The sequence below is a fragment of the Amblyomma mixtum genome, chromosome 8 (genome assembly GCF_055824585.1).
Source record: "Amblyomma mixtum isolate Tamu chromosome 8, ASM5582458v1, whole genome shotgun sequence".
Classification (NCBI taxonomy): domain Eukaryota; kingdom Metazoa; phylum Arthropoda; class Arachnida; order Ixodida; family Ixodidae; genus Amblyomma; species Amblyomma mixtum.
The window spans coordinates 108673097-108687422 of NC_143019.1; the positions used below are offsets into that span (position 1 = coordinate 108673097).

At 44.3% G+C, this 14326-nt stretch overlaps 1 pseudogene; it reads right to left on the minus strand.

The window, feature by feature from the left end:
* Positions 1-6688: 6688 nt before the first annotated feature.
* Positions 6689-8820, minus strand: LOC149333845 (uncharacterized; annotated as a pseudogene).
* Positions 8821-14326: the final 5506 nt, after the last annotated feature.

Below are 14326 nucleotides of genomic sequence, written 5' to 3' on the forward strand. Positions count from 1 at the left end.
AAACTATACGCGTTAAGAGTCATGGGCTACCGGATCTCCATCCATTGGATTCCGTCCCACGTAGGGATTGAGGGAAACGAAGACGCAGACTTTTTCGCGAAAGAGGCCCGTGTCACCAATGCTCCTTTCACAGACGCGGTAAACGAATCCGACTGTTCTCGTCAACGCCGAGATGTCAAGCAAAAGAAGCTCCACTCCAAACCATAACACCTCCAGCTGGCTTCGAAACGTGGGAAGCAGTGAAGAAAAACTGTAAAGCGATCGTCGGTGGAAAGTTTGATTGCGCTAGACTTTTACGTCGCTGTTGATTCTGTTGTTGATGATTAAAGTTTGCGTATACATTTATTAATATTCGTTTCTTGTCTGAATTTTCATTTTTTTACAACACAGCGTATCGCTTCATTCTATCGCATACACAGTGATGGTCCGTTTTTTCATGTGGTATACTAGCTCCGTTATCTGCGAGGTTTACACGCTAATGTTTGCTACATCCGAGGTGATAAACTTAGGTTCGGTATATCTGACGCCAGCAGAGAGAAGTTCGTTATACGAGAGGAGGCATACTAAGCTTCAGTATGTCCTGGTAGAAAACTGAAGCTCGTTATATTCCAGGTTGCCCCGCGTGATGGCGGACGATATTTCCTGTCCTTGTAATTCTGCTGTTTTGAAAAAAAAAGCCCTTTTCGGCATTGCAATTGGCCAACCTCTGCTACACCTATCAGTCACTAACGTCCTCCTCTCCCAACGCACATCCCTCCCGTGCAACCACACATCTCTAGCTTCTAGGCCTATTACCAACGTGACATTCACAAATGTGTTGTGTTTAATGGCACATGAGCTGCTAAGGCTATCAAGCGCCAAGCTCAAGATAAACGTGAATTTTATTTCTAGAGATTTTTGCTAATACGTGAATATGTGAAAAAAAGTGATGTTAAGGAGCTGAAAAGCTTGTTCCTTCTACCCAGTAATGAAGAAAGAAGGAAATTTTTTAAATGGCGACCAGTAAAAAGCTTTCAAGGAGGCCGGGCAATCTCAGCGACTGTCCTTGGCTATTCAAGGCCCCCGAGGTTCTCAGGCAATCAAACAATGACCTCAGCCTTCTTCACAGGAATGAGAAAATGGCTGAAGTGTATCATATGCTAAAGCGGAGCAGCGGATCAAGATTTGCAGTTTTTCAAGAACAGTTGCTCCTTTTACGATGCTTAAATAACAAGACACGCTAAAAAATGCATTTTCAGCTCAGAGCAGGACTGGGTATAAAGGACTGAATTAATTATAAACGTTACTAAAGGGCTTCTCACTTAGTTTGCCATGTTCTGAATAAGAGAATAAAAAAATTTTTATTGTGGGGTCGTCTCTACATCTCTCACAAAGAGATTTGTCTTCTTTCGCAGTAAGAAATGATCGGTAATGTTTGTATGTCCATAGCGGAGACAACATAGAATTACTTCCATGAATCGTTCCGTCCGCCTACAAGTTTTCTACTCACCAAGGTCGGGCTTTACAAAGTGCAACTTATTTGTTAACTTCATTGTCCCATGAAGCCTTCCATTTTGCTTCCAGATCATTTGGGACAAATTTCATGCAGTCTTTTTGTGGCATGTTTACTTGTTTTACTTTACTTTCACGCGCAAGTGCAGCACATGCGTCAGCGCTCTCGTTCTCGTTGATTCCCACGTGCCTAGAAACCCAGCAAATATTTATTGTACGTCCTTTTGTATCAGCTTTTGTCACATTATGTATTATGCACCCTTTTATGGGTTCAAATGCATTTCTCAGGTTTACTGCGGTAATTGCACTAAGGGAGTCAGTCTAGATAAGTCTGTTTCCTATGTTTTTTTTTAATATTTGTTCCACCACTAGGGCAATGGTGAAGCATTCTGCTGTAAAAATTGAAGCCCACTGAGGCAGCCTGACTACCTTCTCCCACTTCCTTTGTATTATCGCACTCCTTAAGTAGAGTGCTAATTTAAAACATCATCTCTAGAAATCGGTGTAATTATCGTAGTTTTCACATACTGCAAAAAAGACTTACTGTATATGTTCCTGTGGGGTTTGTGTTTTGTGAATATGCGTCAGTGCGAAATCGCATACATCAGGGAGCGTGTACCAAGGTGACTACGGGTCGGATATCTGGGCAACATCGGCAGGAGCGTGTAGCATGTTTATTTCTTGTCATTTTTCTTCAAAGCGGAGGAGGAATGGTCTCACACCTTGAGGTTTGTTGGTAAAGAGTGTTCTAGATGGGTATTTAGTAACTAGGGGTAACACGGATGTTTTAGCAGCGGCCTTATTTACTGTACATACGCGCCGGTAGGTATTTTTCTCCTGCTGGTGAGGGGCTGCTTATTTCCTTCAACGTTTAGGCTATTTACGAAGGATGTTCTGTACGCCCCAGTTGAGAAGCGCATATCAAGGCTTTCCACTGGGTCCAGCCTTTTAAGGCACAATGACCTGCAGACCCAGGAAGAGAGATTGTGCTACAAAAACTAGCCACCTTGTATACGCAATGCCTTGTGACCTCGAGAGTAACAGAAGCTTGGAAGAACGCTAACATTATCTTAGTTCATAAGAAAGGAGACGTCAAGGACTTGAATTACAGACCGATCAGCTTATTGTCCGGTGCCTACAAGGTATTTACTAAGGTAATCGCTAATAGAGTCAAGAGAACCTTGGACTTTAGTCAACCAAATGATAGGCAGGTTTTCGTAAAGGATACTCGACAATAGACCACATTCCCACTATCAATCAGGTGATAGAGAAATGCGCAGAATATAACCAACCCCTATATATAGCCTTCATTGATTACGAGAAAGCATTTGACTCAGTGGAAACCTCAGCTGTCATGCAGGCATTGCGGAGTCAGGGTATGGAAGAGTGTTATGTGAAAATATTGGAAGATATCTATAACGATTGCACAGCTACTGTAGTTCTCCATAAAGTCAGCAATAAAATTCCAATACGGAAAGGTGTCAGGCAGGGAGACACGATCTCGCCAATGCTCTTCACTGCCTGCTTACAGGAGGAATTCCGGGGACTGGAATGGGAACAGTTGGGGATAAGAGTTAATGGAGAATACCTGAGTAACTTGCGATTCGCTGATGACATTGCCTTGGTAAGCCACTCAGGACCAGAACTACAAAGCATGATCAATCAGTTAGACAGGCAGAGCAGAACGGTGGGGCTAAGAATTAACATGCAGAAAAGGAAAGTAATCTTCAACAGCCTAGCAAGGGAACAGCAGTTCGCAATTGGTAGCGAAGTGCTGGAAGTAGTAAGAGAATATGTCTTCTTAAGGCAGGTAGTGACCGCAGATCCGGATCATGAGAGGGAAATAACTAGAAGAATAAGAATGGGGTGGGGCGCGTATGGCAGGTTCTCTCAGATCATGAATGGTAGCTTACCAATATCTCTGAAGAGAAAAGTATACAACAGCTGTATCCTACCGGTACTCACCTATGGGGCAGAAACGTGAAGGCTAACAAAGAGGGTTCAGCTTAAGTTAAGAACAACGCAGCGAGCTATAGAAAGGAAAATTACAGGTTTAACGCTAAGGGATCGGAAGAGGGCGGAGTGGGTGAGGGAACAAACGCGGGTTGGAGTTTGTGAGGGAACAAACGTGGGTTAATGACATCTTAGTTGAAATCAGTAGGAAGAAATGGGCTTGTGCAGGGCATGTAATGCGAAGGCAAGATAACCGCTTGTCCTTAAGGGTAACGGAGTGGATTCCAAGAGAAAGCAAACGTAGCAGGGGACGGCAGAAAGTTAGGTGGGCGGATGAGATGGCGCCCGTCCTGTTGTGTTCGTGTCTCCTTTGTCTTTGTTGTTTTCGCGCCGTCCGAACTACTTTCAAGATATGAACCAACTAGCCCAAATCAAAGTACTTCTTGAGATAAAGAAGTTTGCGGGGATAGAGTGGCGGCACTAATGTATCCTACCGGTACTCACCTATGGGGCAGAAACGTGAAGGCTAACAAAGAGGGTTCAGATTAAGTTAAGAACAACGCAGCGAGCTATAGAAAGGAAAATTACAGGTTTAACGCTAAGGGATCGGAAGAGGGCGGAGTGGGTGAGGGAACAAACGCGGGTTGGAGTTGGTGAGGGAACAAACGTGGGTTAATGACACCTTAGTTGAAATCAGTAGGAAGAAATGGGCTTGTGCAGGGCATGTAATGCGAAGGCAAGATAACCGCTGGTCCTTAAGGGTAACGGAGTGGATTCCAAGAGAAAGCAAACGTAGCAGGGGACGGCAGAAAGTTAGGTGGGCGGATGAGATAAAGAAGTTTGCGGGGATAGAGTGGCGGCAACTGACAAAGGACATGTTTAATTAGAGAGATATGGGAGAGGCCTTTGTCCTGCAGTAGGTGTAGTCAGGCTAATGATGATGATGATAACGATTACCTGCAGACCCATATGCTATTCATCCATCGTCTAAGGAAGAGCACACTGCCGAGCGACACAGTAGGCACATCCTATCGTACCCCCAGCCTTTTCTTGACAGTATTTGAGTATATTCAGAGATTACGGATATTTTCTTTTTTAGAGTGTTTATTTATGTGGTTTGGAAACGTGAGCTTTGTCAAAGGTTAGGCCTAAAGATTGATGTTCTTGCTTTACTCGAAGTACGGTTTCATTCCAGAGGAGGGTGGGATGAATATGCAATCCTCTTTGGAACGAGAAAACAACAGCAACTCTTTGTTGATGGTCAAAGCTAAACCCATTTTTGTCAACCCAAATTGCTTACTGTTTATTGTGAGTTGTATTTCTATTTCAGAAGTTCATATTCTGGAGGATGTGCATGCAATTTGATGGTCATCGACGTAGACTGTGTACATGATGGACTGTGGAATTATATTGGCTGACGAATTCATTATTACTGTCAACAATGTAGTACTTATAATGCATTTTAACAGAGTACACTGTGGGGCCAGTTGGTCATACATAATCTGAACGAACAAACGTAGCGTATGTAGCCCCGTCCTATCCTCATCTGTCCTGTTTTAAACGCTACGTTTGTTCGTTCAGCTTATAATGCATCCCTGAGGTACACCACTCTCCTGAGTGAAATTCTTCGTGCGGATGGCACCGAGACGAACTTGCAATTAACGGTGGGAAACAAAGTCGCTCAAACATTTTAGCGCGCTTCAGCGGATGCCACGCTGTGCCAGTTCACGAAGAATCCATAACCACCATGTTGTGTCATATGCCTTCTCCATATCGAAAAACACACCAAGGCAGTGCTGCCGGAGTACAAACACCGCTCGGAATGTGTTTTATTGGCGGACGAGATGGTCAGCTGTGGTGCATGCTTTTTTTAAAGCCACATTGGTAGATATCAAGAAGGTAAAGGGATTCAAGAATAAAGATTACCCTAATATTGAGAATGCTTACAAAAGATTTGCCAAGACAGCGTTCATAAATGTTTGCCAACCAATCTACTCGGCGAGTTAACCAGGAAAAGTAGTCGGGCCTGCGTTGGCTGCCAATCATGAAGGCACAGGAGTGTGTAGCCTCGAGGCTGCTGGCAAAAGCACGGTAACGCGTTGGCCCGAACGCTGCTGTTGGTCAGTAAAAAAACCTTGCGTACAGTGAAAAAACACAAACACACACACACGATATAGAGCATTTAATTTGTAATTACCAAGGAGGGCTACAGTTTATCTTCTAGCTTCATTTTGAAGTTCATTTCAGATCATTCATTTCAAATTTACAGCTGATTTTCTTAGCAACGTCTGGTAATGGGGTAGATGCATGATAAAACTTGCTACTAAAGTACGCATAAATATACAATGTTTAATAATTGGACACTATTTTTTGTATTTAGGGAAATCTAGGGAATTTTGGGCTGCAAATTGAGAGAGAAGCGGCTCTGGAGGTTGGCAACAGTGCGGAGTGGATTCCAAGGGAAGGCAAGCGTAGCAGGGGGCGGCAGAAAGTTAGATGGGCCGATGAGATTAGGAAATTTGCGTGAATACCGTGGCCGCAATTGGCGAAGGAGATGGTTAATTGGAGAGACATGGGAGAGGCCTTTGCCCTGCAGTGGGAGTAGTCAGGCTAATGATGATGAAGATGGTCCGCCAATGCCGGGCTATCTTGCACTGCACGTTCTGACCTGCAGAAAGATACAGGACAGCATTAGTGCAAGTAGTGCAACTCAGACTTCAGTCAAATGCAATTTCCTAGTGAAAGATCTCCACTGCACTGAAAAGATGATGCATAATGAGACTTCGTCAGCCCATGCCATGGAAACTGAAGCAATGCCTTGTACAGTGCATAAGCATGCTTGAGGGATGAAGCATGTATGAAATTTTCACCACCACTGAATTGAAAATAGGATGCATAATGAGGCTTCATCAGCCCATGCCATGTCAACTGAAGCAATGCCTTGTATAGTGTGCATAAGCATACTTAAGGGTTGAAGAAAGTATGAACTTTTGTTGAAAATAGAAGTAAGGTTTTTATAGAAAACCAAAGCAGGGAAACAAAACGACAACAGAGAAAGAACTGCACTGCTTTGGTTTTCTGTGATGAACAAACTAACCCGAATTGCCACTCTTCGTCAGTCGTTTTTTGTCCTCCACTGCAGAAATTATGACAGCAATGAAATTTCTCTGTTTCCAATTTCTCACTACACAGAAAAAAAAAAGACCTTTTATGAGAGACAAACATTGCATCTTCAGTGCCTCTATCATACCTTCATGCCATGAACTGCCGACACTCGCCGTTGGAATGGCCCTTCGCCCTGCAATTTCTTCCACACCTGCCGGTGTTGACGATGTGTCAGCGTGAAATTGAAGTGGCGCCTCAATGTCATTCTCAGCGCTAATGACACCACTTTTGCCAGAGCCTTCACCCCGCAGCCTCGGGAGACATGGTAGCCATCTTCTGCGTACAGGGCATGTTTTGCCTGTACCGTTGCAACAAACCGCCCCTGCAAATGCACGAATGATATGGACACTACATCAACATCTCCCATAATGTTATACAGTGGAAATGCACAAACAACCAAAGTATACCTCATGATGGAAATATGTGCCCGCAAAGTATACAAGGTACAAAGAAAAATAAGACACAGGACACGCGCCATATAAAGTATATTTCAAACGCAATCACTTCAGCATTCCAGGTTAGAGGGCCAATATGCATGCAGTGCCTTCCCGGTACATTTACCACATCATGACCACGCCAAGGTGGTATTGCAAGTTGTATACAACTTTGTTCTCTTCACATTGTATACTTTTGCTTGCCTTGATGAAACAGGAAGTGCATAGATTCGTACTAGTCATTTATGGTGTAACACAACGCAGTACAAGCTTAAATCAGAGAGAGAGAAACAGAAGGACGGAAAGGCAGGGAGGTTAACCAGACGATTCCCAGCAGGCTACCCTACACGTCTGGGGGGGGGGGGGGGGACAAAGGGGGAAAAAGAAATAATAGCGGCAACGAAATGAGTTTTTCAAGTGTCCATCGACCAGTATGACAAGGGAACAGAGGGCACACACTGAAAGCTTAAAGCTTGTATACGAAAACACAACCCGGGGAGCTTTAAGAACCTTAGGACCGCTTTCACCGCTTTAATTTGTGAAGTAGATTTTGCCCAAAGCCGTAGAATATTGGATTCTGTTAGAAAACGGGAGTGCAAGCGGCGGAGAGTAGCAGCCGGGAAGGCGCACTCTCGCTCAAAACAAGGGCAGTTACAGTGTAGTTGCCCGATCGTTTCATTGCAACTGCACTGCTCACGCTCAAGACTCTCTGCCTGCGGAATTTTTACCTGCACGCCCACTAGCACCACATCCTCTCAGGGTGCGAGGCTTCTGATTATTATAGTGTCAAGTCTTCTCCTCCCTTTCCTCTGCACCTCTGTCTCCGACAGCCGTGGTGGTAGCCTAAATAGCAATATCTTCATGGCTACATAGGCTGCCTGCTGCGCCAGCTTCTGCATAGAAGAAACAAGCAGCATTAATTCATGTGGCATACAAAACAGCAATGTCAGGGGAAAGTGGCTAAGTATGCTACTGTCGCAGACATGATAGCAATATATCCATAAAACTTCTCTGTCTATACTGCACGATGAAACAAGAAGTCTCCTAGCTTACATGTAATTCTGCCACACGTTGTAAGCACCATGCAGACATGTGCACATTGAGGAAATCTAATGTGCAGCGAAAGAAAATCGCCAGAGACCATTCATGCGGAAGACTATGCGGTGTCCCTTTCGCCATCAGTCACCCACCCTTTCTTTCTATTCCCCCTCTCCTTCCTTGAAAGTTGAGGGGGAAATTTTTCTGCGTCTTTGCCTCCAGCAAACCGATGCTTCACTTCTTGTGGTAGTGGCTTTTGTCATAGCAACCCATGGAAAAAAGCAAGGAAAACGAGCTATAATCGTCACATCTGTCGCGCAGTTTGTTATGCGCGAAGCACGGGCTCCCTGCCACGAAAACCTCATTTCGTACACGTAGCCGCTACCCACAACAGTCGCAGCTCCTCATGATCACATACATTTATATCATCGGCTATGTCCTCCGGCGACCGTTGAGTACAAAGGTCGTTGCCGTCAACATAAATTCCGAGGAAGCCTAGCGGCTTTAAAGGCATCCTCCTGATTACGTCCAGGAGGCTCCTTGCGTCGGCGCCGCCGAAACTGAATGCGCATACGTACACGTTAGACGGTATGTAGAGTCGTGTATGGTTGAGAAATTTAACTTGGCTGTCGCCAATGATTGCGCCTTGCAACGCGGAAACCATGGCGACATGAGGCTCCTTACCCTGCCGCGCAGACAAAACCCCCGCGCGGACAGGCGTAAACACCACGTGACAACCGTCACTAGCAACGCACTCAAAAACTGGAGCATGTGTAGCGTGCATACTATCCACAATAAAATAAAATACTATTATAAATTCGTGCATCTGTCCAGGGCTCGAACTTCGCTATTTTTGTGACTTTTGTATTTTGTTCACGCCGCGTTTACTTCCAGTTCTGGTTGCGAATTCCGCAAGGAAACGGGCATAAGAGTTTGGAAAGTCTGGGACTCCGGGATTACGTTCGCAGAGATACAGTTTATGGTTTGCAGCCACGGTTATGTGGCTTTAACTGCACTGTCAGACTCGCCAGCAGCAATACTGGCACTCGAACGGGACAAAAGCAAAGCACCGAAATATGTCAGATTCTACCGCTACTATCGCTGTTCGAGGGGATCCTGCGCAGAGCGAAACCTCGCTACCAGGAGCAGCCTCGATGGTGGTGGTCAAAGATGAAAATATTTTCCGCACATGCAATATCAAGGACGAACCCGATGTAGAACTTGTTGGGATAGCTGGCGCATGGGTTTGGTAACAGAAAGTGCAACTCAAAACGGACACGAGAAAAGTGAACACGACGACGCGCTGTGAACCCGATGTAAAGCGATGCTTCTACATGCAAGAAAGAAGCAGGATTAATTCACTCTCCACCGCATTTACAAACATTACACCATGCTATGCATCCCCGGACACTGTGCTTTACTGCGGTTCACCATTCAAGCGGTAGGCTACAAGGAACAGCAAAACACACCATCTGTATTTCTTTTTATCAATTTCGAATGCTGAAGCTTTGCACACCAATAACTATTCGACGCTCGCATGCGTTTACACCCAAACAGCCAGGTTTTTAAAGCAAATGCGAACGGGCGCGCCATGTGAATTTTGATATAACAAAATGCGTCACAAGAAAACCTGTAGCAATCTTCCTTAAGCTGTTGAGCAGCAGTCAGGCAACGGCAAAAAGGTCTGGTATGAACTGCATACAGCTGACATGTTTTGCTCTGTGTTATTATTATTAACATGGGCTATTTCGTCACTCGCATGTCATTATTTTAAAAGCGTTTGCGTATTTCGCTTTTACTGTTAGAAAGCATGCATAAGATAGTTGTCTCGGCCACATATTATTAGATGCTAGTTACCGACTGAAACCCTTCTCGCGGGCTCTGTTCGAAGGACACTGGGAGTTGGTGTTCGCACACAAGCCTCATCAAATACTAATCCGAATTAGTTGCGCCATAGTGTCTGTTTTTTGGCAACTTCTTCAGGAACAGGCCTCAGGGAATACCTTCACATGCGAACCCAAAGTGCCAAATGAGTCTTGTAACCGTGTCGTCACTTAGTCTACACGAAAGCATAATTGCATTGCCTTCTTTACAAAGCCCATCTCTCATTTGCCATGTTACAAAGGATTACGAGCCCGACACCACTGAAGGTGTTTGAGATATCACTCGGGTGATACATTGTTATATGCGTACACAAAGTGGACATACCACCCTAAAAAATGCTTCACTATGAGAGATGCATTACAGGTTGCAACGGAGATCATAGAAGAACAGTGTCAAAGAAGTGCTAAAACCACACTGGCACTGACCGCATGGTTGTTGCCTGCTAAGATCTTTCACTGAATGTTCGTTCAAGGAAGTAATTGCAGTAATGCTTCTCATTGTTGACCTCAGATATTTGAAACCTGTTATTTTCTCTCGCATCTCAGCCGCAATTGGAGAAGAAAGAGAGCAGGAAGGCAAATATTTTGGCATGTCAAAATCTGTCAGTATCGCTGCATAACAAGAAATCAACTTAGGATCAGTTTAAACCATGTGAATCTGAAAATATTCTGAATGTGCTATACTCATTATTTTGTGACGAAGAAGGTAAAGTATTCAGTTAACACCAGTGTCTATTAAGGCAGTATCCTTGGTCCTTTGGTTTTTAATTTGTATATTAATAATTTTGACACTCTGACACTACTGCCTGCTTTACAATTTATGCAAATGATACTACTACCCTTAAGTCTGGCGACACCTTCAAAGATCTAAACATACATGAGAATGACATATTAAAAAAACTTCAAGAATGCTCAGATACACATTTTCTCTCGGTAAACATCACAAAATCTAAGACTGTACTTTTCCGTGTCAATTGTAAGATTTGTAATGCAGAAATAGCTCTCTCTTTCAAATCGCAAGTACTTGAAGCAGCAAACTCAAATTACTCTGTGTGTAATTTCAAGAAAAGCATAGAGCGGAATCACTATGCTAATGATGTGATGTTGAAGAAGGCATCTAGGGCAGTAGGTTTCCTATTGCGTCGTAGAAATATTTCACGAGAAAAAAATTCAAATTTAATGCCGTATACGACTCTTACTTCAGCTGCAGCCTAAATTAGTGCACATCAGTGTGGGCAACAGCACATTCTAACGTACAGAAAATATCGGTATTTCGTGAAAAAATTCTTGGTGTAGTCCATGATCTACCTAGGAGACACGGAACCCAGGATATCAAAATTAACCATGCAATCATTACGACACAAAATCTTTATGGGTATAAACTATTGCACTGGTATAAAATTGAGAAAAAAAAGACAAATCAACACCATTTCATGACTGGCTCACGGGCATTAAACTCCGTGGCCCTATATCTGCACCGCTACAAACCACACTGAATTTCCCCTATTACCAGAAGTAACCACGGCCATGAAAAGGTGAAAAGGTTGGTTACGAGTCACAGATTTTGCTCAATAGTTTTACTGGAGGCAACGAGACCTTCCTTGATATTTGTATGTAATCTCTCTGAAGCGCTATTGTTAATTTCAGTTATTGTTAATACATCCTATTGCTGCTCTGTAGTGCATTTTCCTGTTTTTATTGCGAAAGCAATACTGCTAGCACTTTTCTGCCGTCAGTGGAGGTCGTTCCTTCGCTCCGGCGCAGCTGCGGCGCACGCCCACGTGACAGCGTGACGTCACGACCAGAGGAGAGCAGGGGCCCCAACTCGTCTCTTCGGCCGTAGTCGTTCCTTCGCTCGGCGCGGCGGCTACCACGTGACGGCCTCCTCAGCCCGCCTCGTGAGGGCGCTCGCTTGGAGAGAATAAACGGGGCGCCGCAGGCGCGCTCCGCTTAGTCATGTCTGAGGAGTTGTGCAAGGCGTCGCTGGAGCGACGTGCTGCGCGCAAACGCCGGCGCCGTGCCGAGGAGACATGAAGAAAGGAAAGAGCGGTTGGCTAAGCAACGCGCCTATGCCGCAGAATGGCGAGCCCAGCGGCGTTCTACAAGTTCAGTGAGCAAGAGTAGTTTCATGGACTCTCTGAATGCCGAAGTATCGTCTATATGCCAAACCACCAGCAGAGCCAAGCGCAGCCAGGGACCTAATGCTTTTGCAATCACTCAGGCTTAACCAGAGCTAAGCCACAGCTACTTTTTTTATTGCTCCTTGATTCTTACCTGCATATTGTTTCATTATATTTACTTCCTCGTATTCTGCTCGACTGTGCACACCTGCTACAGGTGATTTTTTATATGTTGTGTTACAGTCAATAATTGACTCACTACATTCGTATAAGCGTTTCTCGTCCCCTGTCACTGCCATCTGTACAGGAGCTGAGGGCACTTATGCTTGCTGCCGCTATTTTTCCCCCCTCCTCGCTCAAATTGTAACCCTGTTCCGACGAGACCACTATGTAGACGCTTAAATAAAGCAGCGTACGCAGGCATATGCTGAAAACTGTAGGCATGCCTAGCTTTAAGTGTTCACATTGGGGAAGTCAGTAATGACGCTAACCAGAAGACAACATGAGCCAATGTACAATTGTCAACAACTTGAAATATTATGATACTACACCATTATTCATGCAGTATTTCAGGGGAATCTCTCAACGGTGGAGTAGATTTGTGACAACGAATTAATTGCTCATAATCATCCACCCAAGTGCAGCCTTAATGCCACAAATAAAAGCTACACCGCTGTGCAGCCTTTTCTTTCAGGCAAATATGCTCCCACTTGTGTTTATGCTAATGAGCATTTACTGCGTTTACACAAAATAATTACACCACATGGGCAGGGAAGCACCATGTGCATACACAGTGTTGAAATCGTACCTCAAAGAGACGCACAGGGGGATGAGAATCAACCGACTCATTCCCAGTTGCAACAGAACTTATAATTTTTCTATGCGTACCAACTCTACCAATCTGCACAACGTCAACATGATGGGACGGAAGGCCCAAGGCTCACTGCAGTGCTCAAGTCACCTCTTTCAGCCGACATATGCTAAAGCTGGTCCGAAATTTAAAACCGAATACATTGCATGCGCCTCTTCTTTCTACTGTGTTAACATTCTTTTGATCAGTGCGACCTTCATGCATGCTGTAGACTGCTAAGACCGAAGCCAACCTGTTTTCAATATACACTGTAAACTATACATCATAGCACTAAACAACGGAAACACCAGAGAAGCTTCTTCTCTATTATCTTCGTTGTTTAGCACTATGGTGTATAGTTCAATCCAACCAGCCCAACTTTCCGTTATTGTAAAATGCCCCGTCAACAAATGGGGAAGGGGTGTAGTGTAGGTTTCAAAAGCGCCAAGCTTGGCGGGCATGATGCTACACTTGCAAAAATTAACGGCCTAAGAAGCTTCAAGCTATAGAGTGGCAGAATCGCTTTGAATACATAACTTCACGTGATCAGCATTGCTGCAAATGTGCTGCAACTAAAGGAAAGTAATCTTACTGTTCAGCAGCACATGCAGCATGGCATCATTTGAAAATATGCATGGTGCAAGGCCACTGCAATGCTTTGTACTGCAATGTACACCTAGAATGCAACTGTCAAGTATCGCCTCGACCAGTTCTGTCAGAACAAACTGACTGAAAGGTTTATGTGCTGCTCAAGACAAAAATGCCCCGTCGGCAGCACAGCACCTTGAAACACACGTTCTAAGTATACACTCACAGGAGTCTTCAACATGTTGCTGTGAATTTTTAGGTTCTCTTGAACTATAAGGAACATTCGCTACGCAAGGTGTTCCAGAGCTTATATGCACATGTCACGCTACATGTATGTCAGTAAATCGCACCCAGGCAGGAGGCTGCATGAATAAGGAATGAACACTCTGCAACATGAGCAATAGTTCTTTCAAACAGCTTGTTTATAATAATAACTTGTTTATTTCTATCAGTGATGGGGGAGACTGCGGATAAAAACCGCTTGACAACAAGCGACTTGACTGAACCCCGCAGCCTCCCTACAAAGCCGGCAGCGATAGAACAACAACAAAAAAAAACGTAGGAAGCACAATATTCAAAATTAATACACGCACACTTGATAGTCACAAGAGGTAAATAACAAAAGGCAAGATAACACTTTTAGTTGTTATTGTAAGCAAGGATTGTTAATGAAATGTTGGCGTAGGGTTCGTACAGAAATTGTATGCAAATCTATACCTGATTTGTGAAATGAATTTAAAAGGGTTGGCAGTGTGTATGACACTTTTTGCCTGGAATAATTTACCCGCGCAGTGACCACCTTCC